The sequence below is a fragment of the Microcaecilia unicolor genome, chromosome 10, assembly GCF_901765095.1.
Source record: "Microcaecilia unicolor chromosome 10, aMicUni1.1, whole genome shotgun sequence".
NCBI lineage: Eukaryota > Metazoa > Chordata > Amphibia > Gymnophiona > Siphonopidae > Microcaecilia > Microcaecilia unicolor.
In genome coordinates this window covers 98,640,535-98,656,755 of record NC_044040.1, presented here as the reverse complement: position 1 = coordinate 98,656,755, position 16,221 = coordinate 98,640,535, and the positions used below count along the sequence as shown (strand labels likewise).

Below are 16,221 nucleotides of genomic sequence, written 5' to 3'. Positions count from 1 at the left end.
CGTCCCGTAAGCAAGGAAATAACATAGGCCACTTTTATCTGGTCTGATGCAAAAGCCTCTGGTTGCATCTTGAAGTATAAGTTGCACTGGTTGAGGAAACCCCGGCAGCTTCCGGGAACTCCATCAAATCGTGCAGGCTCAGGGAACCGAGGTCCCGGGAAGGACCCTCCCGGACTGGGAGCCGCTGCGGCGACCTGGTGGACCACAGCGGCCTGGTTCTGTACCTGGACCGAGGATAGCTGGGAGCATACGTTCTGTAGGGCCCCCGACAGGGCGTTCAACTGCTCCTGCTGCTGGTGGAGAACTTTAGCCAGATCCCGTAGATTGGGTTGCGTAGGCGAGCTCATGGCTTCAGGTTCCTGTCTTATCTGCAAGATAGGTGAGCCCTTAGGTCCCGCAAGGCCCCGAGGGACCTCAAAGGACAGCCGTGCAACCCCAAGTCTTCACCCGTGGCGACCGCCGTTCACCAAGGGTTGAGCCCCCAGCTGCAGGCGGTCAATGGGACTTCAGGAACCGCGGGGTGCCGAACTGACCCGGACAGAGACCAGGAGAGCAGAGGGCAGATGGAGAATGAGAACATCCAATGACAAGCAAAGGTTCCGGGCCGGCGGCTAGCAGCAAAGTCAAGATCAGGCAAGAGGTCGAGGCAGGTGGCTAGCAGGGAATACCAGGAAGAGTCCAAAAGTCAAAACCGGAAGAACAAGGAAAACAACGGAGCACAGGAACCAACGGAGACTGGCCTCGGGAACAGAACCTGAAGCAAAGTTCTAATACAGTCTTTCCCCTTTAATTACTGCTCAGGATCAGCCGCCCCACCCCCGCAGGCATTGCAGACCAACCCAGACCTGGTTCCTGACAGAGTCCTTCTGATTGGCTCTGTCTACCCAATCCGGCACCTCGGAGGCGGAGCTCCAGACCCCCGCGCCCGGGAGAAACGAGGACGCCGGCCATCGCGCCTGGGCACCGCCTCCTCCAGCAGCGTCAACCCTGCCCCCACAGCCGGCGACCGAGAGGCCAGCAGCCGCAATCGCCAGCCTCTGCCCTCGGCCCCGGGTCGAGCGGCCATCACCGCGGCGGGCCTCGGCTCCCCGCCACGGCTTCCGACTCGCTGCCCCTTGCCGCAATGGATGCCGGTTCTCGCCCCCCGCGGCGGAGGCGCCGGGAGGAGCAGTGGACGCGACACCGCTCCACCGAATATTCCTCATATGTGCCCTATCTGGATGTCCGGAACTGCATGCACTGTACCTACTGAAAATGCAGCTATATGCATATTGTGTGTATGTGAAAAGGGCTGGGTGCTTCATACTCATCTATATAAGGCAAGTTCCGCACGCATGAAGGGCCCGCACGCATAACAACCAGTCATGCACGTCAGGGACGTCTATGATTACAATGGCGTCCACGTGCTGATAGGGCCATATATGGGATGGTAATTCATATATGGAGCTGTGCACGAAACGACATCCGTCACGCAAGGGTGTACATATAAGGCACTTGTTTTCCAACACCTATTCTCACTGAAAAAATGGCGCACCGACGTGAGCCAAACTTCAGCCATGCGGAGAGCCTGCTGCTGGTGCGTCTGTGCCTTAGGCACTGGCACAGGCTGTTTATCACACACCACACCTGCCCCCCAGGATCCAGGCCATGAGAGCCTGGTCCCACATCAGGGACAGGATTGACAGGTAAGTGTTTGGCCCACACCCCTCCCTCCTGTACCTACACATATAACAGCTTCGTCATCAATGTAACCAGTAACTGGAGTGTGCATGCAAGGATAATGAGTAATATGGGTACATGCACAATCACTAATAAAATGTATGTACTTGAAAGGACGACCATTCCCACATCCCTACAATAATGTATTTCGTTATTTAATTATTTCTTGCATTTGTACCCCACATTTCCCACCCCTCTTTGCAGGCTCTATGTGGCTTACAACACATCATGAATAGTGGAAACATTATACCAATTAAACGTATAGCATACTTCATAACATGGTAATGATAACACATATAAAGTAGTTTAACAAGCATAACTTATATTGCATACAAATGGGACTCTCTGGCCTCATGGCCACCTCTATGGCATAGGAACCAACTCGGTGGCTGCTGTGGGTGCTTGATCACCCCCAATATTGAATAAATTCCTTGTATGTGTCCAGGGAGGGGTGATCCCCATTGGGGTTAGCACCCCCAATAATTTAAAAAAGGTGGCTCCTATGAATCTGTACCAATGGAAGTGCCCCCCCCCCCCCCCAACAGTGTTGACCCTCTCTGCTATTTGATTGACAAATGAATGTGTGTGCAGAGGGCAAGAAGGACCATCCCCTGACTCCTGCTCTACAAACTTATATCTTACAGACGCTTTGGGGTTCACCGGGACCTTGAGTCCCTGAGGAGGAGGTTCCGCCGTGTGAGGCGGGAGAGCCCTGATCTCATCAGGGCAGTGCGACGGCACCTCAGGGCTCACCGTAAGTATTCAACAGTACTACTACTACTACTTAGCATTTCTATAACGCTGCCAGGGTTACGCAGCGCTGTACAAGTTTAACATGGGTAAGGACAGTCCCTGCTCAAGAGAGAGCTTACAATCTAAAGGTTACAAACTATGTCCTGTACAAGTCATGTACAGGACACCTGTACATGATTTGTAAATATATTTATTGAATAATGCAAATGTCCTGTACAATATCAATTTCCATGTGGCTAATAGCAGGTTGCAGGTGCCCTCCCATGACTGTGGCTGCAACTTCCAACGACCATTCCCCCCCCCCCCCCCCCCCGAGATGAATGAGATGACATGCTTCACTTTACTCTCCCCCGTTCTGGGGTGGGTGGATAGTGTGTCCTGGTAGACCTGCCTGAGGCCCTACTTTTACTGGATGTCATCGCCTCCCTCACATAAAAGTTATGTGCTAAACACCCGTACCACCGCCCCCCCCCCCCCCATTAAAAACAACAAAAACAGGTCAGCAAACCCTCGTCGCATCTCACAATGCAAACATGCTGGTCAGCAATGAGTGTGGTCTGCCAACATGTCCTGTGTGTGCTGTGTCAGAGCAGCTTCCAGGGTTCCCTGTCATGTCATCTGATGCATCTCGGTCCCCATGAGTATAGGCCACGCCTCACCACACCTTTCCCCCGCCTCAGGCCACCCAGCTACTGCAGTAAGCAAGCCATGTTGCATGTGCTGATCTGAACCACACTCTTTTTACATACACAGGGCTCCAACACCAGCAGGAGGAGCAGGCGGATGAGGAGGGCCACCTGGAGGAGGAGGAGCCAACCCAGGAGGGCCACCAGCAGGAGGAGGAGTCGGACTCGAAGGAGGGGGTCCTCATCATTGATGAGGACATTCTGGAGGACCCCTCCCCACCTGCAGCTCCATCTGAGCCATCTCCCTCCCCTCGGCCATCTCCATCCCCTGAGGCAGCTCCATCGCCTGGGCCACCTCCATCCCCTGAGGCAGCTCCATCGCCTGGGCCACCTCCATTGCCTGGGCCACGTCCAGCCGCTGGGCCAGCTGCAGTCCTGCGCCTCCTGCAGCAGGTGGTAGATGGGCAGAACCAGCTGCTGCAGGTCAGAGCACTAAGGCAGGGTAATGAGCAACTCCACGGCCCACTGAGGGTGGTGCTGCTGCTGCTCATTACCCTGCTACAGAGGGCGCTGGTAAGAGGCCGTGGCCGGCCTTGACCTACTTTGGGGGGGGGGGTGATATGTAGGGGTTGTGGGGAGTTGGGGGGGTTGGGGGAATTGTTGAAATGTGTGGGGGGGGGTGTTGGGGGGGATATGTTGTGGGGTGGGAGGAATTGTTTGAGGGGGGTTGGGGGATATGTAGGGGTGTTGGGGGTTTGTTGTGTGTGTGTGGGGGGGGGATTATGTTGGGGTTTTTACATTAATATATTTTTTTATATTTAATCTAACAGGGTGTGTGTGTGTGTCTCTCTACCTTGTGCATTACATATAACCAAATGGTGGTGTTGATGTGAGAGGAGGCAGCAATATGCATTGCATGAAATTTGAACTGTGAATGGGAAAGTTGATGCATGTCTGTGATAATGTTGCCCATACAGAAGGCCACCTGTTCATTCCAACCTGCATGGCCGTATGTGCAGGGGGGGTGGGCCGCAGAGGCTGTATGGCTATTACTGTTGAGGAACACAAATGGCCATCCAGCCTCTCTCCCTTCCCATTACCATATAGCCCCACAGCACAGAGTGGCATAAATAATAGATTTGTTGTCTAGCACTTGTGATCTGCCAAGTACAAACTTGCACATAACCCTAGGTAGCACACACATGATGTTTTCTCAGTGTGATCACCAGACACCCTTACCCACAACCATACCAAATTGGTGGGGGGAGGGGGGCCACCAAGGAGCTACAAACAGCTGCCTCGACTTTTCACATTCAGTGCATCTGCAATGGTATAAAGTGCTGAGGAGAAAAGGGAAAACAATGGGAAAACCATTAGATGGAGGCTTACTTCATCACAGTTGCAATATAATACAAGAGTTACAGAAGGGCACAAATAAATATGGTGTTCATTCACACCTTTTTCTGTAGTAAGTCAAGGTGACCTACCTTCATGTATTCTGGGTCTTTCCCTGTCCCAGGAGGACTGTAAGTTTGTATCTGAAGCAATGGAGGATTAAGTGGCTTGCTGTAGCTCACAAGGTGCAGCAGTGGGAATTGAACTGGCAACCTTGTGATTACAAGGCTGGTGATCTAACCACTAGGCCACGGCAGCCACCAGGTTGTAGCTACCTGCAGGTAATTTGGGTTAGGACTTGTAAGCACAAACCCTCTCCCTCACCATGTCTTAAGTGCTCAGTAGGCAGTACCTGTGGCCACCCTGAAACTAGTTTGCAGCCTACATGTTAGAAATGTTGTTGTTCCAGAACTATGGAGGATTGTAGGACTGTGTTCAATACTGTGCTAAAAACATGAATTGCCTATATTGTTCCCCCTCCCCCTCCTATCAAAAGTGAGAATGGGTGGTGGCCATTTCATAAATGGGGACTGGGGTTCAGCACATAAACAAGGATTGAACCTACTGGGAACCAATACAGCAGCTGCAACAGCTGGCCCACAGCATTGAGGACCTGGCAGAACCACACAGTATGGGGCTGATGGCCTCCAACCAGTGCACAGGAACCTGTGGTGAACATACAGCTAAGAGTTGACTGCAGACTACATACAGTGAATGGACACTCCTTGATGATGAGCAGAAAGAGAAGAGGTGGCAGAAAAATAAGAGCTTACCATGAACGTCTGTTTCAAGAATGTATAGTGCGCCTTCTATCTTCTGGAACATTAGCTGGAAGTCTGCCTCAGTGAAAGGACCCTTGCCGAGGGTCCTTGCTTGATTTGGTGCAATTGTAGCAATTTCTTAGCTCCCACAGACTGCCTGCTACAACCAGGCAGAGAGAATGGGAGACAGGAAGAGGCTCAAAGGATGGAAACGGAAGCGTTGTGGGCTGAGAGCAACCACAAATAACAACCCCCCAAAATACACAGGTGTACCGAAGCATTCCTTGCCAAACACAAACCTTAATATAAGTGAGGGTAAAACGTGTGAACTAATGTGAATCAGAACTGCCAAAGTCCCAGCGCATAAAATCGCGGGTTAAATGGCAATCAAGAAGGGGAAGGTAGGTGGGGACGCCCATAGTTATCTACCCATAATTGAAATCACGTGCTTCAAATCGCTACCTCAGCTGGGCACATTTAGGAATTGTGTGTATAATCGAAATTAAAGCGCCCATATCAGACACGCCTATCCCCCATCCAACATGGGCGTTCCTGGCGAAGATATAAACGCCCACTCTGTATTTTCGAAACCCCATTGGTACAATGCCGCCACGCCAGCCCCCAACCCGGAAGGGTAATTTCTCAAATGCAGAGGTGGAGCTCCTGGTGCAGGAGATAGAGCAAAGGCACGCCAATTTGTGTGCTCCCACAGGGCAGAGGCTGGCTGCGACCACAAAGCAGCGGGAATGGGAGGCGGTACGTGACAGGCTGAATGCAGTCTTCCATTGTGGGAGAGACATCGAGGACTGTAAGCGGAAGTGGCGCAAGCTGAGGAGGGATGTGAGGAGGAAGGCTGGGGCCCAGTGGCGTACCTAGGGTAGTTGACACCCGGGGCCGGTCATTTTTTAACACCCCCCCCCCCCCCAAATCCAGTACTAGGCATGCCGAGAATACAAAACACTCAGGACCTATAGAGCAATTCTACCATACCATAAGCAGTCATTTCTACGAGTCACACAAGGAAAAGGAAAGCATCTTAAACCCTACAGTGAGCACTAGAACATCAATTCACCTATTGTAAAATGAAACCAGACAGAATAGTACAGATCGTAGATCCTGCACAGTCAATGCCAACTGAAAGCCGTGTCTTTTTCACAAACACAGATACACCTTAATCCACTATAGAATAAGTAATCATAAACTTTCTATTTAGACAAAAATTAAACAACCCCCAAGATGCCAGACTCTGCATACAATGCAACACCACAGAAACAGAAAATGTCCCCTAGTACTGTGCAAAATATAAAGACAGCAGATGTAAATTTGAAAAACATGTACCAATCACCACTTTACAAATTAACAAATAGAAATAAAACAAATATAGAAAGTAAAATAATACCATTTTATTGGACTAATACATTTAGCTTTCAGAGGCCAAAACCTCCGTCCTCGGGTCAGTACAGTATAGTGCTGTTACAGTATCCTATCCTGACCTGAGGAAGGGGGTTTTGTTCTCCGAAAGTTAGTCAAAATGTATTAAAATTAGTCCAATAAAAAGATTACCTTATTTACATGTTCTATTATAAACATTTAACACATCTACAATACTTTATCCTAAAGCAAAAAAATATATATTTTATTTACAGTTTGTTGTCTCTGGTTTCTGCTTTCCTCATCTTCTTTTCACCGTCTTCTTTCCATCCAGCATCTGTCTTCACTCTCTCTCTCTGCCATTCAGTGTCTGCCCTCTCTGCCGTCCCCTCCATCCACTGTCTGCCCTCTCTCTCCTTTCCATCCACATCTGCCCTCTATCTCTGCCCCTTCCATCCACCATCTGCCCGTCTGCCCTCTCTCTCTCCCCCTTCCATCCACTGCCCTTTCTCTCTGCCCCTTCAATCCACCATTTGCCCTCCCTCTCCCATCCATCCAGGGTCTGCCCTCCCTCTCGCTCCCCCTTCCATCTAGGATCTGTCCCCTCTCTCTCTCTGCCCCTTTTTTCAGCCCCCAGTTCCAGCCCCCTTCTCCCCTCTGAACACCCCCACCCCAGTCCCCTTCTCCCCTCCCCTTCTCCTGTCTGAGACCCCCACCACAGTCCCCTTCTCCCCTCCCCTGTCTGAGACCCCCCACCCCAGTCCCCTTCTCTCCTCTGAACACCCCCACCCCAGTCCCCTTCTCCCCTCCCCTTCCCTTCTCCCCTCTGAGATCCCCACCCCAGTCCCCTTCTCCCCTCTGAGATCCCCACCCCAGTCCCCTTCTCCCCTCCCCTTTTCCCCTCTGAACACCCCCACCCCAGTCCCCTCTGAGATCCCCACCCCAGTCCCCTTCTCCCCTCCCGTCTGAGATCCCCACCCCAGTCCCCTTCTCCCCTCTGAACACCCCCACCCCAGTCCCCTTCTCCCCACCCCAGTCCCCTTCTCCCCACCCCAGTCCCCGTCTCCCCTCCCCTGTCTGAGACCCCTAACCCAGTCCCCTTCTCCCATCTGAACACCCCCACCCGAGTCCCTTTCGCCCCTCTCCTTCCCCACCTCAGTCCCGTTAAAACCGGCGAAGCAGCGTCGCAGGCAGCGCCTCGTGCCCTGCTTGTAAAAAAAAATCAAATCTCCTTCCTTCTCCTCATCTTGACGTCTTGACGTCGACTCGGGCCTTCCAATCAATTTGATTGGAAGGCCCGAGTCGACGTCAAGACGTCAAGACGAGGAGAAGGAAGGAGATTTGATTTTTTTTTTTACAAGCAGGGCACGAGGCGCTGTCTGCGATGCTGCTTCGCCGTTTTTTTTAATGTGCGGTGCCGCGGGAACGGCCACGGGAGGCGGCGGGAGCGGAGCACCCCCCCACCCACTGGCACCCGGGGCGGACCGCCCCCACCGCCTCCCCCCCCTTGGTACGCCACTGCTGGGGCCAATCCAGCATCACATGACACAGCCAACCTCACCCCCATGGAGCTGATGGTTCACGCTCTCCTACCCCAGGAGGGCATCCACGGGATCAGGTCCCTTGACACCTCGGCCCAGCCTGAGGGCTCAGGTAGGTTGTCCATTATGAGGTTGGGGTATCTGTTGTGCTGCACTACACTGTGTTATACAAGTTGGGGCCAGGGGGAGGGAGGTGAGGAGTGGGAGGGGGGCAGGAGGAGGGAGGTGGGGGGAGGAGTTTCACCAGGGTGTGTCTCAGGCTGTCTTCATATGTGGAATAAACGCCCCCCTTTATGATGGTGTCCTGACCTCCTAACCCCTACTCACTTGCTCTGTACCCTTATTCCCTATCCCTACCGTAGTCATTGGCTTCCCTCTTACTTGTCCTGTGTGTGCATCTTAATTAAATTGTAAGCTCTATTTGAGTAGTGGTAGTATTAATGTGTGTTATAGGAGCAGACTCTGTGGGTGTTTGAGCACCCCCAACATTGAGGAAATATGTAGGTGACCAGGGAGGGGTTATTTGCACTGGGCTTAGCACCCTCAATAATACTTTACACTTGGCTCCTATGGGTGTGTGTAGGTTACTACTGTGGCACAACTTTGGGGGCCTTCCTTCCTACTCCCTCCTATTTTCCCATCACCAAACTGTGCCTATTTCCTTCTGTCACCTCTGTGCTCTAGTCAGTGTGGGCCACATGCATGCAACTTAAGGAGCCTGTAATCGGGGTCATAAAGCAGTTCTAGGCAGTCTACCAAGTCAGTAGTAACACAAGACATGCTCAAATGTCCTTCACTTTAACAAATATACAACAAACAGCTTGTCCACAAAGTTGTGAGCAGTGTCCCTCTCTTGGCTGTCCGTCCACCACCTGTACCCAGCTGCCTGTGGTGCTCTCTTTCACATGGGTGTCAATTCCATTCCTCCTCACCATCTCTCTTTGCTGGGTCATGAAGCGTGGGGCAATGTATATGAATGCTGAAAGACAAAAGTGGGTTATTTTCACCAACACACTTCCTCACCCTTGTGCTATACAGGTGATGACTCTGATGAGGCTGGCCCTAGTGGCCTCCAATCCCAACAAAGGCTTACACCAGCAGGACAGCCTCAACCTCCACCATCTACACCACCAGGACAGCCTTATCCTCCACCGCCTGCAGCAGCAGTACAGCCTCTACCTCCACCGCCTACAGCACCAGCAGTACAGCCTCTGCCTCCACCACCTGCTGCAGCAGCAGCAGTAGAGGCTGTACCTCCACCACCTGCAGCAGCAGAACCAGCAGTAGAGGCTGAACCTCCACCAGCACCACCAGTAGAGGCTGGACCTCTACCACCGGTTGACTTTGCTGATGAGGAGGATGCATATAGGGGGCCAGCTCCTCGCCAGAGGCCATCCAGTCAAAGGAGGCAACTACTGCGGCTGGCCACTGATTTGCTGCGGCACAATGTATGCTTGGAAGAGTACCGGCAGCAAAAATTAGAGCTGCAGCGGGAGGCACTGCAGGCGCAGCACCAAGCCCACCAGGAGGTGCTCCAGGCACAACACCAAGCCCACCAGGAGGTGCTCCAGCAACTCCAACAGCTGCAGCACAGCATTGAAGGCCTGCGCCCTCAGGTCATAGCACCTACTCCACTGGTGGTGCTGCTGCAGCAGCAAAACCTGCCATCCACCTCCTCCAGTGGGCAGCAACCACCAGCTAAGAGGTGGGCGTTGAGATCGTCTGCCTCCGCAGCCACTAGTGCAGCATCCACCAAACCAGCTCCCCTTCTGGGTCCTGTGGCCAGGCTACAGCCAACAAGGTAGTTGGATTTCCACAGCACAGCTGAAGCCGCAGGCTGCTGTGTGGATAAGGAGGAGGACAGTGGGAGCAGCCCATCAGAGGAGTCTGAACAGACTTCCCCTGCAGCACCAGCTGCAAAGGAAGTCAGTGGGAGGGGTAAGAGGGGATGGGGGAGGGGACGGGGAAAGTGATGGCGCATGCTGGAGGGTGAGGGTTGGTAGGTGGTGGTGGGGGGTGTGATGGTACCACTTATGTGAATAATACAAATAAATGTGCACTTACTTTCACAGAAAACTTGTTTCTATGAGTCTTTGTCTGGCTCTGACGCCAAGCTGGTAAGCAGTGAGCTCTGCTCTGTGGGCTGGGGGTGGAGGGGGCTCCTCTTCCTGCTCATCTGGGGCCTCCTCTGGTGGCTGTGGCTCCTCTGGGAGGGCCTGTCCACTGTGCTGGGCCAAATTGTGCAGCATGCAGCACGCCACAAAGATCTTGGCCACCTTTTCTGGACTGTAGAGCAGCTCTCCTCCAGACCAGTCCCGACAGCGGAACCGGTTTTTCAACAAGCCAAAGGTCCGCTCAATGATTCCCTGGGTGCTCCGATGCCTCCTGTTGTAGGTTTCTTCTGCCCCTGGTTGTGGGTGCACCACGGGGGTCATAAGCCACGTCCTCTGCGGGTAGCCTCAGTCACCTTTGGAGAAAAACAGAATGAGATAGATGAGTGTGTATTGCTTGGAGCAGGTACAGGGGAGGAGGGGGGATTAGGATAGTGGGTTGTGGAGTGAGGTGGAGGAAGGCAGGGCGGAAGGTTGCCCAGTGGAGGAGGTATAGTATGGGTACATCCATGTTGCACTTACCTAGTAGCCATTCACCAGTGAACTCCCCTCGCTCAAACCTGCGGAAGATGCCCGAGTGCTGTAGGATGTAGGCATCGTGGGTGGAACCGGGGTACCTGGCACACACGTCTAATATCTCCCCCTGGGCATCACACACAATGTGCATGATCATAGAATGAAATGCCTTCCTGTTTCTGTAGGTGGCTTCGTGTGCCCGGGGGGGTCTGAGGGCTACGTGTGTGCAATCAATCACACCTATGACTGAGGGGAATCTAGCAACAGCATAGAAGGCAGCCATGTTGTTGTGCAGGGCCTGGGGGGTGGTGGGGAAAGTGATGTAGTGAGAGGCTTGAGTTAGAAAAGCATCCAGGAACTGGGTGAGACAGTGTGAAATAGAAGCCTGGGTGAGCCCTGTGTTAGCAGCTAATACAGATTGAAAACTCCCAGTGGCCAGGACAGAGAGAGAGGCAGTGATTTTGAGGTGGACAGGGATGGGGTTATTCCTACGGGTCTGGGGCTGAAGGAGGGGTTTCAGCTGCTCACACAGTTGATGAATGGTCGCCCTATCAAACCTGAACCTTGTTAGACACTGCTGGTCAGTGAGGTGTAGGAAGGTGGTGCGGGGCCTGAACACTCGGGGCCGTGAATACCTCCTGCGGTGTGTGGCCTCTTCCTCTACCATGCCAGCCCCAGTGCATTAACTGCATCCATATCCCCACCAGTGCAAGTATTAGTACTAGTAGTAAAACAAGAACAGCACACAGATCTCTCACTGCCAGCCACCACGCCCTCTGGCCACTCACTCGCCAAACAGTACAGGCAAAACAGAGACAAACGGAGGTCAGGGAATACAATATACATGTGGGAACAGTGAATGGAGAGGGATAGGGGGAGGGGAAGGGGAAGAGACCGATAGAGCAAGGAGGAGGAGTAGGGAAAGGTCAAAAGGTAAGACACAAAAGAGGCAGGTGAGGGTGACAACGTTCCGACTAGGGCAGACAGACGAACGTAACAGGTACTCCACACACTCAGCTTTCTCTGCAACCAACAATTCAGCTCTCCCAACACTGATCTCGCCACTCTCCAACTCCACACAATCGCTAATGGGTCTAAAGACGATTTCCCCCTTGCTCTGGTCGCTTTTATTTCGGGTCTAAGCAATGACGCCCATGTTCCCATCCACCCAAAATCATTTCGCTATCCGTTATACGTTGTAGACGACCACCTTGTAACACCGCCCCTAACACGCCCCGACACGCCCCTTATTTGGGCATTTGTATCTGAGCATACGAGCGAAACGGACGCACTGAAAGTTTTGTTCCATTATACTGATTTATTCGTTTTTGGGAGATAAACATCTATCTCCCGATTTGGGTCGCACTATAGGCGTTTTTCTCTTTCGATTATAAGCAGGAAAGTGGATTATATTTATCAGATGTCAAAATTAACGGCTATGAGGAAAGGACAGGTCACGATCTTTCAGAAAGTGTGGCAACCATATGAAAGTGTGAGGGAAGGATTAATATCAACACCATAGTGCTAGAGGGAGGGGTGGAGGGTGGGGGGGTTATGGGTAGGCTTCTTAAGCGCTATTAAGATGTGTTAATTGGAAAATGTAAGAAGCGTTATGGAAATGTTATGTTTGGAATTATAAAATGCTAATAAAAACAAGGTAAAAAAAAAGTGCAAGGGAAAAAATGCAAATAAAGTATTGTGATGTATTGATTCTTCATAGACTGGCCACACAGACATCCCAGCAGAGCAGTGGGGCATCCTAGGGGGCACTGCAGTGGACTTCACATAAAAGGTCCCAGGTACACATTTCACCATTAGCCCATTATATTGTATGGTAAGCCCTCCAAAACTCACCAAAAACCTACTGATCTCTGGGGGAAGTAAGTCAGAGTCATGGCTTAATCCTTCCTTCCTTGGTCATTAATTGTGACAGAAAAACATCCAAGTTTTGGGAACACCCAAATCCTGCCCCTAACACGCCCCTAACATTCGCCCTTGTGATTTGGATGAGCTGCATGTGAACTGTATAGCAAAACATCTTAACAATGGGTTTCAGAAATAGCAGTTTGGATGCTTTGGCAAGAAATAGTCCATCTGTTGCTTTGTGCTGCTTTTTAACGTTTTTCTGTTTCAAAAATGAGCACCATAATTACTCACCCTAATCAATAAATATCAAAAATAACCAAAGGTGGTCAAAACCTACAATATTATCAAAAATATTTTATTACATCTTTAAATATACTAACCGCCTCATAATCAAAAGTGAAAGACGCCTATATTTCGACCCAAATCGGGAGATGGGCGTCTTTCTCCCGTGGGCGCCCAAATCGGTATAATTGAAGCCGATTTTGGGTGTTTCCAACTGCAATCCGTCGCGGAAATGGGTAAAGTTGACGGGGGGGGGGGGGGGGTGACGGAGGCATGGTGAAGGCGGGACTGGGGCGTGGTTATTGGCCGAGGAGAGATGGGCGTCTTTAGCTGATAATCGAAAAATAGGCGTTTTTAGCGCGATTTTTGGACCCTTTTTTTCACGAACAAGTCCCAAAAAAGTGCCCCAACTGCCCAGATGACCACTGGAGGGAATCGGGGATGAGCTCCCCGGACTCCCCCAGTGGTCATTAACCCCCTCCCACCAAAAAACCCCCCACTTTATAAACTTTTTTTTCCAGCCTCTATGCCAGCCTCAAATGCAGTACCCACCTTCATGACAGCAGAATGTGTTCTATCCTCTGACAGCCTTTCCCTGGTTCTGATGTGGCTCTCGGGTGAGTGTGACACCTTTTCTGTTATGCGCACTGCAGAGTCACATCAGCAGTGCATTGTGGTGGGTGTAGGGTATTGGGCTCCGTGATTCCACTAGCTTGTGGTAAATGCTCACGATGTTGGTAGTTGGTAGGCTGTACTCCCATGGTGCTTTTCCCCCTGCTTACTGGGTCAGAGTGCGCCCTGTTTTGTTTCCGGTAGTCCATGAGGTAGTGGCCATTTTTGTAAGACACTTTTAGATCCCTTTCATGTGTTAGCCACGTTACAGAACCTAGTTCTTACCTTGAATGTTGCTGAAAGAGGGTATTGTACGGCATTCTGGCAGCTCTGACCTACTGCTAATCTCAGTACCAGTGAGACTCGTTGCCAGTGGGGCACAACCTCTGATCTGCAGTTAACTGTGAGTAAACGTGCTTATTCCAATAAAGGACGTTTTCGGAGAGATTAGTCTTCAGGTGTCAACTGGTGTGCCAAAGTTATACAGCAGCAACAAGTCCTAGAGGCCTGCGTCTATGCAGGTCCCTGGAGCACTTTTAGTGGGTACTGCAGTGCACTTCAGGCATATGGACTCAGGCCCATCCCCCCTACCTGTAACACTTGTGCTGGTAAATGGGAGGCCTCCAAAACCCACTGTACCCACATGTAGGTGCCCCCTTCACCCCTAAGAGCTATGGTAGTGTTGTACATTTGTGGGTAGTGGGTTTTGGGAGAGGGGGGGTTGGGTGCTCAGCACCCATGGTAAGGGAGCTATGCATGTGGGAGCTTTTTCTGAAGTCCACCGCACTGACCTCTAGGGTGCCCAGTTGGTGTCCTGGCATATCAGGGGGGCCAGTGTACTACGAATCCTCGCCCCTCCCATGACCAAATGGCTCGGATTAGGACGTTTTTGAGCTGGGCATTTTTAGTTTCCATTATCGCTAAAAAAAACAAACGCCCAGCTCAGAAACGAACAAATCCATGGTATTTTGTCCGTACAAACCGTATTATCGGAAAAAAAGATGGACGTCCATTTTTTTCGAAAATACGGGCTGTCCCGCCTCTTCACGTACCCGTTTTCAGACATAGACGCCCATGGAGATAGGCATTCACGTTCGATTATGCCCCTCCACGTGTTTTTGCCTCCAACACAATCTTTTTTTCGAAGTCCCTCTTAGCCTTCCTTATCAGCGCTTTGCATTTGACTTGACATTCCTTATGCTGTTTCATATTATTTTCAGTTGGTTCCTTCTTCCATTTTCTGAACAATTTTCTTTTAGCTCTTATAGCTTCCTTCACCTCACTTTTTAACCACGCCGGCTGTCATTTGCTCTTCCGTCCTCCTTTTTTAATACGCGGAATATATTTGTCCTGGGCTTCCAAGATGGTGTTTTTGAACAGCATCCACGCCTGATGTAAATTTTTGACCCTCGCAGTCACTCCTCTAAGTTTTTTTTTCACCGTTCTCCTCATTTTATCATAGTCTCCTTTTTTAAAGTTAAACGCTAATGTATTTGATTTCCTATATATACTTAGTTCAAAGCTAATATCAAATCCGGCCCCGGCACCATTACCTCCCGCACCAGATCATGCGCTCCACTAAGGACTAGGTCTATAATTTTTCCTTCTCTTGTCGGCTCCTGTACCAGCTGCTCCATAAAGCAGTCCTTGATTTCATCAAGGAATTTTACCTCCCTAGCGTGCCCCGATGTTACATTTACCCAGTCAATATCGGGGTGATTGAAATCACCCATTATTATTGTATTGTTTGCATCCCTAATTTCCTTTAACATTTCTGCAGCCATCTGTTCATCCTGGCCAGGCGGACGGTAGTACACTCCTATCACTATCCTTTTCCCCTTTACACATGGAATTTCAATCCACAGTGATTCCAAGAAGTGTTTTGTTTACTGCAGAATTTTCAATCTATTTGATTCAAGGCTCTCATTAATATACAATGCTACCCCTCCACCAATTCGATCTACCCTATCACTACTATATAATTTGTACCCTGGTATGACAGTGTCCCACTGGTTATCCTCCTTCCACCAGGTCTCAGAGATGCCTATTATATCTAATTTTTCATTTAGTGCAATATATTCTAACTCTCCCATCTTATTTCTTAGGGCTTCTGGCATTCGCATATAGACATTTCAAACTGTTTGTTGTTCCTATTTGTATTAACTTTGTATTAACTTGGCGGTTAATAGTGTGCTGAACTGGCCAATGTTGGCACATTTAGCTCATTATTCAATACTTTGTCTATGAAACAGTAGTAATAAAAAAGGCAAGTGCATTTTTATAATATACCACTGCAATCCAAAAAACAAAATGATTAAGTTCCCACATGCCATCTTTTTCTTTTGATGTAGGCATAGGAAAAAAGATGTTAAGTGCTCCCAGGTCTCAACTGTACTTATGAATAGTAAGTCTGATTGTTAAATACCTGATACTCATAATGTCTGTTTTGCTGGCCCTTTAGTAGGTGAAAACATCAGAATACAGTGAGTCCCTATAACCAGCCCCTCCAAATGACACAATGATTATGATTTAGAACTAATTACTACTCTAACCAATGAAGCCAATATTTCCTCTGTGCACATCCATATGCTGCACAAGCCAGCATGTTGAAAATATAAGCAAAAATCAAATAAAAATGCCACTAACAATAAAGAACGACAATGTGGAA

At 50.3% G+C, this 16,221-nt stretch overlaps 1 protein-coding gene across 1 annotated transcript in view; it reads right to left on the bottom strand.

Moving 5' to 3' along the window:
• LOC115478487 overlaps positions 1-16,221 on the bottom strand; it is a 526,789-nt gene that overhangs the window by 355,547 nt on the left and 155,021 nt on the right. The gene's annotated exons all lie outside the window — the stretch shown is intronic.